We start from the raw sequence: 14,883 nt of genomic DNA on the forward strand, positions 1-14,883 counted from the left end.
GTCAGATTAGAGACCAGCAGAAAGGAGGAGTAAAGACCTTTCCCTGGTCCTCAAGCAGAAGCCTTGGACTGGCTGCCATTGGACAGGATTGTCCATGTCTCACCCAATCACTTGGCCACAGGAGTGAAAAGCACTGATTAGCTTAGGAATGGGTCATGTGCTCCAGCCCCTGGAGTCATCCGGGAGAAGCCCCTACCAGAATCATGTGGTCAGTCAGAAAGGGAAGACTAAAGCAAAAGTGGTGAGACACAATCCAAAAAGAAAAGTCTCACCTCCCCAATTCCCCAAGCATAGCAAATGCATTGGGAGCAGCAAAGTAACAGTAATAATAATTTTAAAAATGTAATTTATTTATTATTATTTATTTAATAATAAATTATTATTGTTCAATAATAATATATTATATTATTAAATATAATTTAAAAATCAATGTGCTTACTCAAATGTTCTCCAAAGAGCCCAGATGTAAGTGTCTGAACTTCAGCCTCACCTTGACCCCAACTCACTTGATATCCCCAGGTAGATACTGCCATTTTTTGCCAATGTACCTTTGCTTGTGGTGGTCTACTCTGCTCCGAGCATTCTTTTCTGCTCCCCTTCCCCCTTATGTCACTAATTTCCATTTCTCCTTCAGGGCTGGGGATGTAGCATAGTGGTAGAGCACTTGCTTAACAAGTGAGTACCCAGGTTCTAATCTCCAGCACTACAAACTGAAAAAAAAAAAAAAAAATCAATCAAAAACTTTGCTCAGTGAGAAGTTTTGGATTCATCTCCACCCTGGGTCCCAAAGCATCCTTGAGCGCATTATCATGGCCCTTAACCCCTTGGACTGAACTTGATTCATGCATGCTGGTGAACACTCTACCACTGAGCCCCAACCCCAGCCCCTGAACTTGATCGTTAATGAGTCTGTCTCCTCTACTGAACTCTGCACATCGTAAGAAGGGGGATTTGTTTTTGTTTTACTTAACAAACACATATAGCCTTTTCCAAGGTCCGACCACCATTCTAAGCTCTTTATAAATATTAACTCATTAATCCTCGTAATAAACATGTGGTTTGTTATATTATTAACCCTACTTTAAAGATGGATCTTTGTACTGGGGTACAAAGATGTCAAATCTAATTCAACCACATATTTGCCAGGCCACGCCCAGGCCTAAGCACAGGGTGGGTGTTCAAAATATATGTGTCTTAGGGCTGGGGGTCAGTGGTAGAGTGTTTGCCTAGCATGTGCAAGGTCCTGGGTTCCATCCCCAGCGCAACAAAAAACAAAACCAAAAATGTGTCTTGCAGTTTGTTTCTCCTAATCTCTGTTCCTAATCTCACCAAGATGGTCATATCCTCAGACGTTCCCATTTCCCAAAGTGGCCCACATTCTGGGTCTTCCAGGTTGAAAGTGGGTGTGCTGAGGCAGTTGCTGCCAGAGCAATCTGAGCTGACCTCTCTTTGGTTGTGCAGTTGTCCAGGGTGCCACGAAGGGGTCCCAATCTGGACCCTTCAAGCCTATGAAATCCTCGTGGATGGAGGATGAGCCAGGGAGACCCCAGGTGGCCCTCCTTATCAGCCCCATGTTCCCAGAGCCCAGTCTTCATGGTCATCTACCTGCCCAGCTTCTGAGGAGCCCAGAATAATCCTAACCTGAAACTTCCTGGTTTTTAAAATATGTGCAGTCGGTCCTCACAGGAGAGACTAGTTCACTAAGACTGACCAGGCTCCACTTCTGTGGCTCCGCCTGATTTTCCTGTCTGCCTCCTTCCTTCCTCCATGGCCTTGCCAGGGCTGCCTCACTTTCTCTTCCTCAGAGACTCTCACCCCATCTAACCCCATCTGACCATCCATCTCTGCCTCAGTTGGCTTCCTTTTTCTTGGTCTTTTTCTCTGTCTCTTTCTGCCTGACTCTTCTCTATTGTATCCCCTGGGGTGTGTCTACTTGTTCATGTCCCCTGGATAGCTGTCTGTCTTCCAGCTTATTCCACCCTATCCTTGGTTACCTGAGCTGTCCAGAAATGGGCCTAGGACCTCTTGTTTTCTCATCACCTTGAGAGAAGCCCTGTGTAGCGGGGCAGCCTCAGCACCCTGCCTCCATGACTCTTCCCATCCTCTGAGCCTCCCATTGGCTCTTCTTGCTCCTGAGGGCCCCTCTATTCAGCCCAGGGGACAGGAACCCTCAGGGCCACACAGGCAGGGTGGCTGCCTGCTGCCCCAAGGATCAGGTCTCTGTAGCTTCTCTTAATGAGTGTGCCTTCAATGACACATTCATTATTCCTGTTTGGTCGCTTCTAGTCAAAACTGATTAGTTACACTTACCACCGCAAAGATGTAATGATTTTATTGTTTATCTTCAATTTATTTTGATTAACATCTCCGTTCTTTTCATTGCAAGTGCAATTAGGTGCAATCTAACAGCGACTACTTTAATTTTGTTGAAATTAAGATGAATAAGTGACGGCTTATGGTGCTTTGTTTAACAAATAAATCATAGTTAAGAGGAGTGTATTAGTAATAAATGAAAAAAGACAGCTTAATTAAAATGCATGGAGCCAGCCTCTTGGTGTACATCCAAAATCCAAATCTGAATTCCAAAAATCAGGGAGAGCTGAGGGTTAGGAAGACCCTTGCTGTCTCTTGAAATGGTGATCAGAGAATGACAGTGTGGTTTGGTTTCGAGGATGCTCTGTAGACAAGAACAAGGAGCACGTCATGATCCTTGTAAGATGGTCACACCTTGTCAGCAAAAGCCACCACCAGGGGAACCCAGGTAGAAGCAGATGTAGGCGAATACAGGTAGAGAGGTCTCATTCCCTCAGGAGGATGCCTGTACCCTAAAACCTTGGGAACCACTGGGAGCAGGGGGCAGGTTCCTCCACCCCTGAATCTGGGGAGGAGCAGGTTGCCTGCTGGGGAGCTCCTCACCAAGCCTGGGACCCCAGGGCAAGTGTCTCAGTGAGATCTCCTCCCCACTGGGCTGAGAGGGACTTCCCCATCTCTTGATTTGGAAACAAAGTGCAAGAAGTCAGCCCTGGAAAGTTTCCCGTGTGAAGTTTAAAAGCGCCTGTGCTGGAGAGGCTGGCTTTGAAGCGGCTCGCTGGGCCCCTCGGCAGGCTCCTGCGAGTCAGAAGGCTGGCCTCTCCTCAGATCCGCCGCGCCTGCCTCCGCAGGGCTGGGAAATGGGAATTGTTTTTAAGTTGAAAAACTACTCGTGGAGCTCACAGAGCTGGCTCCTTTGGCTCCTTTGCCACTGCACTCCTTTTGTTCTCAGCCATCTCCTTCCTCTGCCTTCACCTCCCCTTTCACTTCCTCCTTCTGGTGAAGAACAGGCAGACCGGAGTTCAAATCTGAGTTCGGGCTCTTACTGGCTGTGTGACCTCAGGCCAGTGACTTAACCTACTGGCCTTTCTCAGAAAAGGGTGTGTAATGGTGCTCAGGAGGCTTGGTGCTGCAAAGGTTGACTGAGGTAACTGCACCACAGTGCTGGGCACCATCCTGACTGAGAGAAGGGGCTCAGGAAACATTTGGTCCGCCCGCCCTCACTGCAGACCTCTCCTGCCTCTTCCTGGTAGATCCTCTTAGACAGAGCTCCTCCTTCGCTTACTACACGCCTACTTAGCCTTCAGCCTTCTGCACGTAAACTTCACTTTTCTTTTCCGGCCTCTCAGTGTGTGTTACTGAGTACCCACCTTGGGCCAGGCACTGTGTCACAACCGAGGGACTGCCACACTAGGTAAGTGAACTCAGGTGGACCTGCCCTTCAAGTGTTCAGTCTCATGCCTCAAGTCCCCTGTGGGCGACTCCCTCATAATGGTCATCTTCATCCTAGGTGTTCTACAGTGTCCTCCCCACAAACTGAGTGCTTTGTGACAGCAGGGGTGTGTAATGCCACTTCAGGGTGGACAGTTCTGGACCAGAGAAGGGGGAGAGGGACAAGAGATGGCACCCCCGAAGTTAGACCAAAAGGAAATGATAAGTCTAGGGCCTGAACCTGGCTGCTTCTGTCCAGTTCAGAAAAGGAGAAATCAGGTCTCATGTGGTTGAGGGTTAATAAGAGCTGTTCCCAAGACTGAGGCTCAGACTCCTCCACTTGGTCTAGAAGGCCCAACTCCTCCGTGTTTGGCCCCACCCACCTTTCCAGTCTCTCCCACTTCCCCAGTCACATCGGCCTTCCTACTGGCCATGCTCCCCCTTTCCTCTGTCAGGAACACTCTATCCACCACCCTTTTTAGCAGTCCCTTCGACTTCCTGCAAACTGCAGTCCTGTCCCCACAGCTGGCTTCAGCTTTGATGACAGTGCACCTTGAGAAAAGACCTTCTTAGGGCAACTTCCCTGGATGTTTGGTCTCATCGTGGTACTAATCCTTCATGGCCCTTGTACACAACCGTCATGAAGTAATACTTCATTGTAGTTTAGTTTGTCACCCCAACTACAATGTACATTGCATGAAGGCAGAGAGCAGGCATGCCTGCCTCATGATTGCTGTCTCCTCCTCAATGCCAAGCAAAGAACCTTAATAGAAGCTAGACAGAACGAACAACCTTCTACAGGCTGGGCACATTATGCATACCAAAGATGATCCAAACCACAGTCCTTAAAAGGAAGGTGGTTATTGTTTCCATTTCACAGATGAGGAAACTAAAGCTTAGAATGGTGTGACTCACCTAAGTAAGTGGTCTCGAATTCACAGTTTTGACTCTGAAGCCACACTCCATCCAGGAGCTTAAAAGTCAATCCTAGTGTGGTGGGGGGAGGAGGAACAGGATTTCTCCTGCTTGGGTCTAAGGACAGAGAGAGCATTGCCCCTCTGCTTAGTATCACCCAGTAAGGAAACAGCAAGTGACAGGGCCTGAGGTGTTAGATCCAGTTCTGGGGTGTGGCCAATCACAACCTGGAGAGAGGTCAACCACAGTCACTTCTCAGGAGGGGGTTTGGGGCCCCCAGAGGAAATCAAACTGATTTCCCCTGCAGAGCTGGCCTTTTTGGTCCTTGCTTTCTGGGCTGAAGACAGGATCTTGTGGCGGACCCATGGCACTCAGTGTGCCCTGGTCGCCAGGCAGCTGCCACAGTTGACTGCTGCATTTGAGTAATGTGCAAGTTTCAAGAAGGGGGACCAGAGTCACCGAGCGCCTCCTGAGCCCCCCTCCTCCGCGCTCCTTACAACCATCCCACGAAGAGCTGCTTATTAGCTCTTCTTAAAGATAAGGAAACTGCAGCCTGGAGGGAAGAAGTGACTCGTCCGAGGTCCCAGATCCAGGAAATGACTTAAGCTGAATTCTGGGGACCACTGTTCAGAATAGGGACGGAGGAAGCGATAGCGAGTCCTCCTGAGCAAAGGGAGAAAAAGGGTGGCAAGTGAGGAGAGATAGAAAGAAATGAGAGGAGGGAGAAAATGGTGAGAGCGAGGAGCGGGGGGTAAGAGAATCCGCCCCACAGAGAGAAAGAAGCGCAGTGAGAAGAGCTGGGATCCCGGGAGAGACCGAGGCGGGAGAGCAGACCGAGCGCCACAGAGACAGGGGATGAAGAGGCACCGAGGGAGGCGGGCAGAGCCGGACGGAGAGCCCCGCGGCCGGAGCCAGTGACAGTCACAGGCGGGGGCGGGGGGCGGCGAAGAGCGCGGAGCGGGCGCGGGACGGCGGCGGGCGGGCGGGGCGGGGAGGCCGAGGGACGCGGCGCCGCGCGGCCGCCTCCTCCCGGCTCCGCCGCCGCTGCCCCCGCCCCGGCCGCCCGCGCCCGCAGCCTAATGACCGCGGCGCAGCCTGCGCCCCGGCCCGCGCCCACTCGAGGCGGCCGTCAGCTGGCAGCGCCGGGCGAGCAGGGACGGCGCGCCGCAGCCAGGGTGGCAGCTCCCCCGGCTCGGCGGGCCCTGATTGATTTGTCAGCCGAGGCGAGAAAACAGCCCCTCTGATCGGCGCGCCTCCCCGGCTCCCGGGCCGGCCCTGCAGGCTGGAGCGCCCCGCCGGCCCCGGGAGGGAGCCCCCTGTCCCCCGGCCCGGGCCCCGGCGTCCCTCCCCGGCCCCCCACAGCCCGCGCATCCGCTGGCTCGGCCCGGCCCGCCCGCAGGCCCTGGGGCTGCCAACTGCCCCGTCGCCCCCCCTGGGCACCGTGCCAGCGCCCCCGGCCCTCACCCTGCCGCTCCCCCCGAGCCCGGCGCCCCCGCCCCCCGCCCCCCGGCCGTGGCCCGGGGCCGCCCGCAGAGCCGGCCACACCCGCTGCAGAGGGCTCGGAAAGGTAAGCAGGCGCCTCGCGCGCCCCGGGGCCGCGTGGGCTGCGCGGGGTACGCGGGCAGGGCCACGGCGGGGACCCGCGGACCCGCACCGGTATCTGCCGCTGCCACCGAGCCGGGAACCCGCGAGGGCCCCGCCGGGGCCGGGAGGGCTTCGGGCGAGTTGGGATTGTGTAGCGAGGACTGGTGGGAATAGGGTGATAGTTACCAGTCTTCCTGTCCTGGGAGTGGGGGATTTCGCTCTTGGGTACGGAGATCTGTCCGTATCTTTTATCTTTTAAGGAAATCTCTTCCTCTCTCGCCATCCCCTGTCTCTGAAGGCATCATTTTCCTGTCTTTGCTTTTCTTTTCCCTCAAGCAGGGAGTCTCTTTGCATTGCTCTCCCCAGTTAACTATATTCTCTCTCTCCCCCATTTCGAAGGATTTTCTCCCTCTTTCTCATTCCCCAATATAGAAGGAAATTCTCTCCCCACGATTTACAACCATCTTCTTCTGGCTCACTCTCCCACGCTGAAGGCTAGACCCACTTCTCTGTTGCCCTTTTACCCCACTTAATCCTAGGTGTGCAGATTCAATTTGAGTCTTGCACTGGGGAGGGGGACCTAGTGTTTTTCTGGTGCAGGGGCCGGCTAGAAGGGAGGAGGGTCCTCAACCAAAGCAAGGTACCAGCAATCCATCTCTGCCTCTGGGAAGAGAACACCTGCTCAGTCTCAGCCCAGGTGTGGGGGGCATCTGTTTTCAAGGGGCAAGAAGGGAAGACTTTACCCTGAAACAAAGAATTAAAGCCTACTGAGACTGCCCCAGCCTCTTCCAAGGGAGAAGAATCCCAGTTTCTGGGCTGAGGGGCCACATCTAGCCCCCCTTCCCGACCCCTTTAACTTTAAAATAGTTTAATGAACACACAGAGAGAAATCATTTTTTTCCCTGCGTGGTGAGCAGTCTACAAAGAGAAATGGGAAAGGAGGGAGAGAGCTTTAACTCTGATCCCCGCAATTAGTTCCCTGGGATGGGGTGGGGGACCGGGAGCCTCAGTTCTTCAGATACAAAAGCATTTAGATCGCTTTAGACCGGTTAATCCTGAGTCTGGCTCGGGTCTCTTTTGTTTCCCAACTCCATTGTGGGTTTTGTGCAGTTTCTCTCTGTTCGCGTGATTGACTAGCCAATGGATGGTAATTATCCAAATGTCCCCTCTGTCCTTTGACTGACTTCTCTGTATTATGGGCAACTGTCATGCATTCTGTCATTCCATATCATATTACACATATTATCATATGAAGTCCCCCCTTAAAAGGAGGGAGCTTCAGCCCAGATGCTGCTGCTTTTAGAAAGAAGGGCCCCCGAATAATTTGTGTGACCACAGTTGGGAATACAGAACAGGGGACGCCCAAGATGGGAGGTTCTGCAGGTAATTTGTTTTTCTGACTGGGGTGGGGGTGGTCTCTGAGGTTGGGGTTATAAGGATGTCTGTGAGGAGCTTGGTGTGGGTTTGTCATTTGTTTTCTGGCCAGACCTTTGGAGTGGTTCTGAATAGATCTGGGGTACCTTATGGAGAAAGTTGAATTGGCTTTTTGACCTCAGCATATCAGAAAAAAATTGCAGGACTGGTGTCTTTTTGGGGTACCAGGTCTTAGTGGCACATGCTCAGTATACCAGTCCTTGGGACCCCAAAATACACCTCTTCTACCTGTGGCCCTTCACAGCATGGGTCCTTTGGACCCTTGCCCCAGTTTGCTGCCAAGTAGACTGGGGATGGAAACGCCAGCTGTGTCTATTTCAAACCCCCCCCCCTCATGCTGATACTAAAGCTCTGAGAAGGGACAAGCTTTTCCGATGACAATTTTGCACAGATAAACTTAGTGCCCCTTGGTGCAATTGTGCGTGCCATCACTTAAGAGGGAGGCAGGATTTATAACAAGGAGGCTTTGCAGACAGAGACTCTGGGGTCCTCTGAATCTGTGGGCAGGACTAGCCTTTCTTCTGCTAAAATGTGAAAAAAGTGTTTTATTATTGCAATGGATATGAAGTGCCACCCAGATGTATAGCCTCGCAGTTAATTACCTTGTTCTTCATCAAATATATGAGCAATAAATTCTCCAGGAAGGGAGGTGTGTGGTGGTGGTGGTGTGTGTGTGTGTGTGTGTGTGTGTGTGTGCGCGCGTGTAGATAAATGGATGGATAGATGAATGCAGAGTGAGAAATTCACTCTTTTTAAGACCACAGAAAGAGACAGACTATTTTATGAAAAGCTTGATATACTGCTGCAAGATGCTTTGAATTTTTCAATGATCAAATATACATGATCAAGCTGAGCATGTTAGGGTGTGAGGTGCGCTGACGGTCAATGGCTATTGATCAGGCTGTTAAGTATTTCTGCTCAGTTTTAGAAATATAGATAGATCCCAGATGATTTAAAGAATTAGATAGCTAAAAATCTAGCATTCTGTGTTTCTTTGGAGAAGGGGAAATGGCTTGTCAGTTACAAAACACCCCAACCATTGTTTACCCCCATTACTCTCCCTCTGAAATACCTTGTAAAATGTGAATTTCATTAGCAGGAGTGTTCAAGAATAAAAATATTCCAGACGTTTTGCTTGGGGTTTACCCAGAACAATCACTTTACCTGAGTGTCTAGCCTTGTTGATAGAGAGTTTGCTCCTGTCTTTCTTACACATATGCACACACATGCACACACACACACACACACACACACACACACAATTTTGTAATCACAAATTTGACCCAGACTGACATGCTGCTGCAGAGATAAGGAAGCATTTATGGGAGTGGGATCTAAGGTTCTTAAAACCCTCTGATTAGGAATCGGGTGAACCGGCCACATGGCTTTCCCCAATTAACTAATTTCTCACTAATCTAAAGATCTATTTAGAAAGGTGTGGAAGGGGTGGAGGATGGAGATTTAAAGATAACCTCTAATTGGTCTAGAGAAATTCCGTCGATGACACCTAGAAAACCTTTTCCTCTTTCATTCTCTCTCTTTTTCCCCTACCCCCTTCCCTATCTCTTTCTTTCATTTTGCCTTATAGAAATTAAAAGTGGACTTGAAAGGAAGAAGCCCTGAGAGACACTTGGGAGAGAGAAGGAGTAAAAGTGAACTTTCATAGCAATCTTATTTTTAATCATCCAATTAGCTATTTTGTGAAAGAATCATATTCAAGAAGATCAGCCTTCATCCAGATTGGGAAAACTTAAGCACACAGACAATTGATAGTTATGATTTCTTTTCACAGCTTGAAAATACAAGAGTGCAGATTTTTAGATGTTTTTATCTGCAGAAGAAAATTTTCTAGCTAAGTGTTCCTTACTGAAGGGGCTCAGGCAGGCATCCCTATTGATAAATTCCCCTCGAAATGGAACCAAAATTGGCATCCCTCAAAAAAGTTGATCTACCTAGAAATGGATGGATCGGCCCTGATTGGGTGGACATGCCCTTTCACCTCATTGTGTCTGACCTATCACTTAATTAATCTCTCCCAGATGCAAAGCTGTTGACAATGCCAAAGATAAGCAGTATTTTGAACAAAGCAGGAAGCTTTTAAAAGAACAAGCCACAGTGAGGGTTTAGGCTCTTAAAAATTTGTAAATCATCAGCATTTGGATGCACAGGCTTTGCTACAACACAGCTGAGTCCAAGAGATGGTCCCATCTTTTCTAGAAACTTTCTATGCCTTTCTTTAACCAATGATATCTATGTACATTCATTTTCTGCCTCTCGACTCCTTGCCTCTGGTTCCCTTTCTTCTGCCTCTCCCTCTTTCCAAATTCAGACTATCCATGGCCGGTTTCCTGAAAATTGTCCTCTGCTTTCTAGTCTTGTCTTTGGCTCTTAAGACCCTTTTTATAGTATTAGGGCTATCGAGGTGGTCAGTTCGAAGGCTTTGGGTGACAAAATATTGACTGCATTTGCTACCTATGGAGGAGGACGTTTGTGCTGGAGGCATCTTGGTGACATACAGGGAATAGTTCATTAATTAAAAGGCTTTCTAATTGTTGCTTGAATTACTGTACAGAGCACATGAAACAGACAGTTTATAAAAGATGACAATTTGAAGAATGAATTTTTTTCTTAAAACATTTTCATAAACAGGTCTAGAAAATGTATTCCCTTTACTCATGCCTCTATCGTCAACTATTCAATTGAGCTTCAATTAATGATAATATATGGTCTGGGATCCTTAGCTGGGCCTGACTGATGGAAGAGCTTTGTTGAATTTGGTGCAGGTGGCACTGTTTAATAAGCACAGGAAAGAGTGAATAATGTAGTGCTTGCAAAGAGAAGTAAATGCAAAATAGATCGCTCTAATTATGGCAGCCCCCAGAAATGAAGACGCAAGCTGAAATGGCCAACTAACTGGGAAATTCCAAATAGAACTGATTGTCCGCTGCCTTTTTTACTTTCAAGGGCTGACACGGTAGCTTAGAAGTAAATGTGGATGAGCTCATCTGACTCAACACAAGCACAAATTCAAAACCCGAGTCTGATGACCTATCAGTGTTTGCCTTAACAGTCTAGAATCCTTTAGAGACGGTCAAATGCAGTTCTAGCATAGGGCTATCCGAACATCTCTACAAGAGATCGGCACAAGCTCATTACAACTAGTCTTCATGTTTTATTGCAAAGTGTCAGGAGATTTTGGTTTTGTTTTGTTTGAATTTCTTTATGCTTGAGAAAATGAGTCTATAGGAAATCAAAGTGTGAATACTTAAGCAAACAGAATTTCCCATATACCTGCAAGGCCTCATAATGATTTTCATTCATGCAAAGATAATCGATGGGACATTAGTTGTTTTAATTAATGGAAGAATAAAAATGCTGAGGGAGGGGGTGCCAAGAGGTTGGGTTTGGTTAAAGCCTATATGGGAAAACTGTTCCACACCTGAAGAACAATGCCAACTTCCCAAAGACCAGTAGATTTGCTAATCGGCTCAGTGGAAAGTTGGGCCAGGCTACGGGAGGGTCTTACAGAAAGCACAGGTGGACAGATGGTAGCTGTGCTGGGCATTTCCCTTCTCTGCAACCTCACTGTTCCCCTAGGGAAAGTACCAAGTCCTAAATCACCTCATAGACTACTTTCAAGGAAGGTACACTTTGTTCTAGGAGCCTAGTATGCTTTGTGTCAATGACTGGGAAGGCAAAATTAGCTTGGATTATGGGAAGGCTGGGGCTGAACGGGTGTACAAGATATGGGATGATCTGTATGGCAATGGCTCTAGCAAGTGGGTACAGACTCTTGTCCACTGACCGGGGACCCAGGGAGGAACCAAGTCTAGTATCTTTAGGCAAAACCCCCTTTTTGTTCTGTGGAAATGTCTACCAAGCCCACCTCTAATCTAGTGAGCATTGGCTGGGCACCTGAGTCCATTAGTGCCAGTGTATGTGAAGCTCATAAAAAATTTATGAGGAAACTTGTGTTTCATAATGGAGTTTAGGGGTGTCCTGCAGTCAGAAAGGGATAGCAGAGATGTCTTTGGAAGAAGAAAGACTGGAAGGAAAATTTTCTAGTGTCAAATGTGTGGAGGTATCAGAACTGTTAGCTAGTCAGTCTCCCTCCTCCACCCCATCCCCACTTTTTCCTACAAAATCTTCCTGGTTCTTTTTAAGGCAACATGGCCTCCTTCGGAAAGAAATTTATTGCTCTGTGTGTGTGTGTGTGTGTTTGTGTGTGTGTGTGTGTGTGTGTGTGTTTCAACCTGAAAAACTTGTAGAACAGAGGCTACCAAAATGACCTTTCCAGGACTGGCTCTAATTCTGGGCTAGATTAAAAAGAAATTATATTTCAGGTACGAGGTATAGCTATAGTTATACCACTTGGAAAAAATGACTTCTCGTTGCAATATTTCCTTTTTTTTCTTCCAAGACAGTTTATATCTTTTTGTGAAAATTAGCCGTGGGGAGATGCAGTTACCTATTGTGTATTTTGTTGCAATAGTTCTTTGAGAATAATCTGATCTGACTGATTTATATTGTTGCCAGTGTGATTTGAGCAAAGGGCCCAGATACAAACTTTCTGCACCCTAATTGATAATGGTAAATCCTTTTGCTGAAGTGAACAATCTCTGACCTGGTATTCATATTTCTTTTACCAATTCCCTGTAATAAAATTGAACATTTTGTCACCACTTTGAGAAACACTGCCAAACACCTTAAAACACATGTCACATGCCAGCAGCCCCTCATTTCTCTCCTCCGGGAGCTTCTACATCTGGAATCATAATCACAGATAAAAACCTTGACAAAATTGCATCTGAGCACATTCTCTCTGCAGCCCTTACTTTCTCATAACATTTAATACAATATTAATACCTGCTACCGAAAGACAGGAGGGAGGAAAAGGGCTGCCAACCTCTACGTTTCCTGATGCATCATGTTCAAACCTGAAATTCACATTTCGTGTTTCATTTTAAGTTCAGTGCATTTAACAGGGCCCTAGAGAGAGAGCCCTGGTTAGTTCCCCAATCTGCTCAGCTGACGCCCAGGGAGTCGGTTTCAGAATTGTTCAGATCGCTGCAGGGAGAAGAGGAGGAGGAATTGGGCTACCCTCTGCCAGCAATGGGCCAAGCCATATCTCAATTCTAGTGTCACAGACATGGGAATCCCCTTGGAAATAACTAAGACCCCACCGATTTTTACTGTCGATAGTGGTGATCAGCAGATTTTCTGTCCGATGTGACCAAGGTAGTGAGTTAATTTCATAAAGAAGGATAGCCATGCCTGAGCAGACTTGCTGCTGACTGACGGCCTCTCACATCAGTATAAAACAATTCCCCCTTTGCTGAATGAAGCCCATAAGCCTGTGAAAAGGGGTCGTTGTTGAAAATATGGGGCTTTTCTGCCACCCTTATGACTAACCCTCACCCCACCTTTTCTTGGAGATGCCTACAACATTCCTGCACAGTGGCAAGGAATCACCAACCCTCTGCTGTACAAACTGGAGACAGAGGTTAGAGAGAAGGGAAAAGTGCAGGAAGCACACCTATCTGGGGGTGTTTCCTGGGGGCACAGGTGATATCCTGGAAATGGACTTTCAAATGTCAGTAGCTTTGTTTAATCAGTGCCCTCTCTAACCAGAATTAGGGTCAAAACAGGCGAGGTGTGGGCCCTCCCTTTTTTAAAAAATTAAGCCCAGGTTTCTGGAATGAATAACCAGCATCCCTAACAGCAACCTCAGTGTAGAGGGGGAAACACACACACACAGACACACACACTCACATGCACACTCACATTTCCCTGAGCAAGACCCACTTTTGTAAGCAAGGAGTGTAATTTGCTGAATAGTGGCAAGCAAGCTCCAGGCACAGGAGACGTTATACTTTACTCAGGGAATCAAGGCGGGCAACTAGCCCTGTGACTGCAGCCAACAGCTTCTAGAATACAGTCCTTTCTGCTTCAAGGCGGGGAGGAAACGTTGATTTTGCCTCTTTCTTCTTTGCAGTTGTTATTCAAGAGGTTACACTGTCCCCAAACCCCAGCAACCATCCTCAGAGTTTGAGGTTATCCATTGGCAGTACCCAAAGGGGGGCCCCAGGCAGGAGAGTCTGGGGCCAAAGAGGGCGGCTCCCCTGCGTGGAACCCTTCCCTGGTGGCTCCCAAATCCGGCATTTTCTCTGCCTGACTTTCCCTCGGGGGAGACACAGGAAGGCTGCAGAAATCTGGGCGCCCGCTCGCTCGCTTGTCAAGAAGCAAACTGTCTTCACATTCTCCAAGAGCAACATCCCTGCCTAGGAAGAGGAAGGAAGAGGCAAAATAAATAAAACCAGTTAATGTTGTAGTTAACTTGCAAATCAAGTAAATCTGTTGGTGCCGTATTTGAGAAATAAACCATCAGAGCGTCACAGCAAACACACACTTCTGAACGTCTTCATTTTGATTTAATGGTGTATCAGCGTCAACTATCGCTTCCTCTGCTGGTACACACGGCCTGATGCCGCGGGAGGAGGGTGCCCATGTTTATCACCGAGTGAGATGACTAATTACACCTTGTCAATCACCGGCTATGAAGACATAAAACCAGCGCGCACAATGAAGTAGTTGCCTGCAGCGTCAATTAGTTGGCGATTCCGAGGTTATTGCGTGGCCCTGCTTTGGCCGCCTCTAATAACGGGACAGAGCGCCGGGAACAGCGCGCTGATCAATCACCCTCCTTCCGCGGCTCCCCCGCGCCCTCCCCCGCTCCCCCCTCCCGGCCTGGCCTCACTTTCTCCGGGCAGCTTACGCTTCCTCCCTCCGCGGCCCCGGCTCGGTGGCGCCGGCAGCCCCGGGAGCCCCGAGAAGTTTGCGCGCGGCAGCTCCGCAGCCGGCAGCCGGGAGACCCGCAGCCTTCGGGGAGCGCCGGGGCTGGTGGCCCCTTTGTTGGAGGAGGCGTGGAGGGAGCGCTTTTGTTCTGAGTTAGTCACGGTGGCCGGCTGGAGGCTGCTACCTCATTATGCGCCGGGTCTGCTTCTCTGCGAGGAAGCAGATGGTAGGGAGGTAGGCAGCGGCAACAGTGGCCAGACCTGAATTCCGTTCACCTGTCACCTCCCACAAAAGGCAGGTTCGGGGGACTTAGGGATTCTTTCCCCCTGTCAGGGGGGAGGGGACGAGGGCTGAGGTTTCCGGTGCCTGCGAATGTTCCATTTACCTGTCGGTGCCCGCTCCTCCCCACCCCCT

At 49.0% G+C, this 14,883-nt stretch overlaps 1 protein-coding gene across 1 annotated transcript in view; it reads left to right on the top strand.

Moving 5' to 3' along the window:
* The first annotated feature begins 5,579 nt into the window (after positions 1-5,579).
* LHX2 (LIM homeobox 2) overlaps positions 5,580-14,883 on the top strand; it is a 30,963-nt gene continuing 21,659 nt past the window's right edge. The window contains exon 1 of the mRNA XM_079112894.1: positions 5,580-6,223. The gene's annotated coding sequence lies outside the window, so the exon portion shown is untranslated. The remainder of the gene's footprint in view (positions 6,224-14,883) is intronic.

The sequence above is a fragment of the Sciurus vulgaris genome (genome assembly GCF_902686455.1).
Source record: "Sciurus vulgaris genome assembly, chromosome: 15".
In the NCBI taxonomy this organism is placed as follows: Eukaryota; Metazoa; Chordata; class Mammalia; order Rodentia; family Sciuridae; genus Sciurus; species Sciurus vulgaris.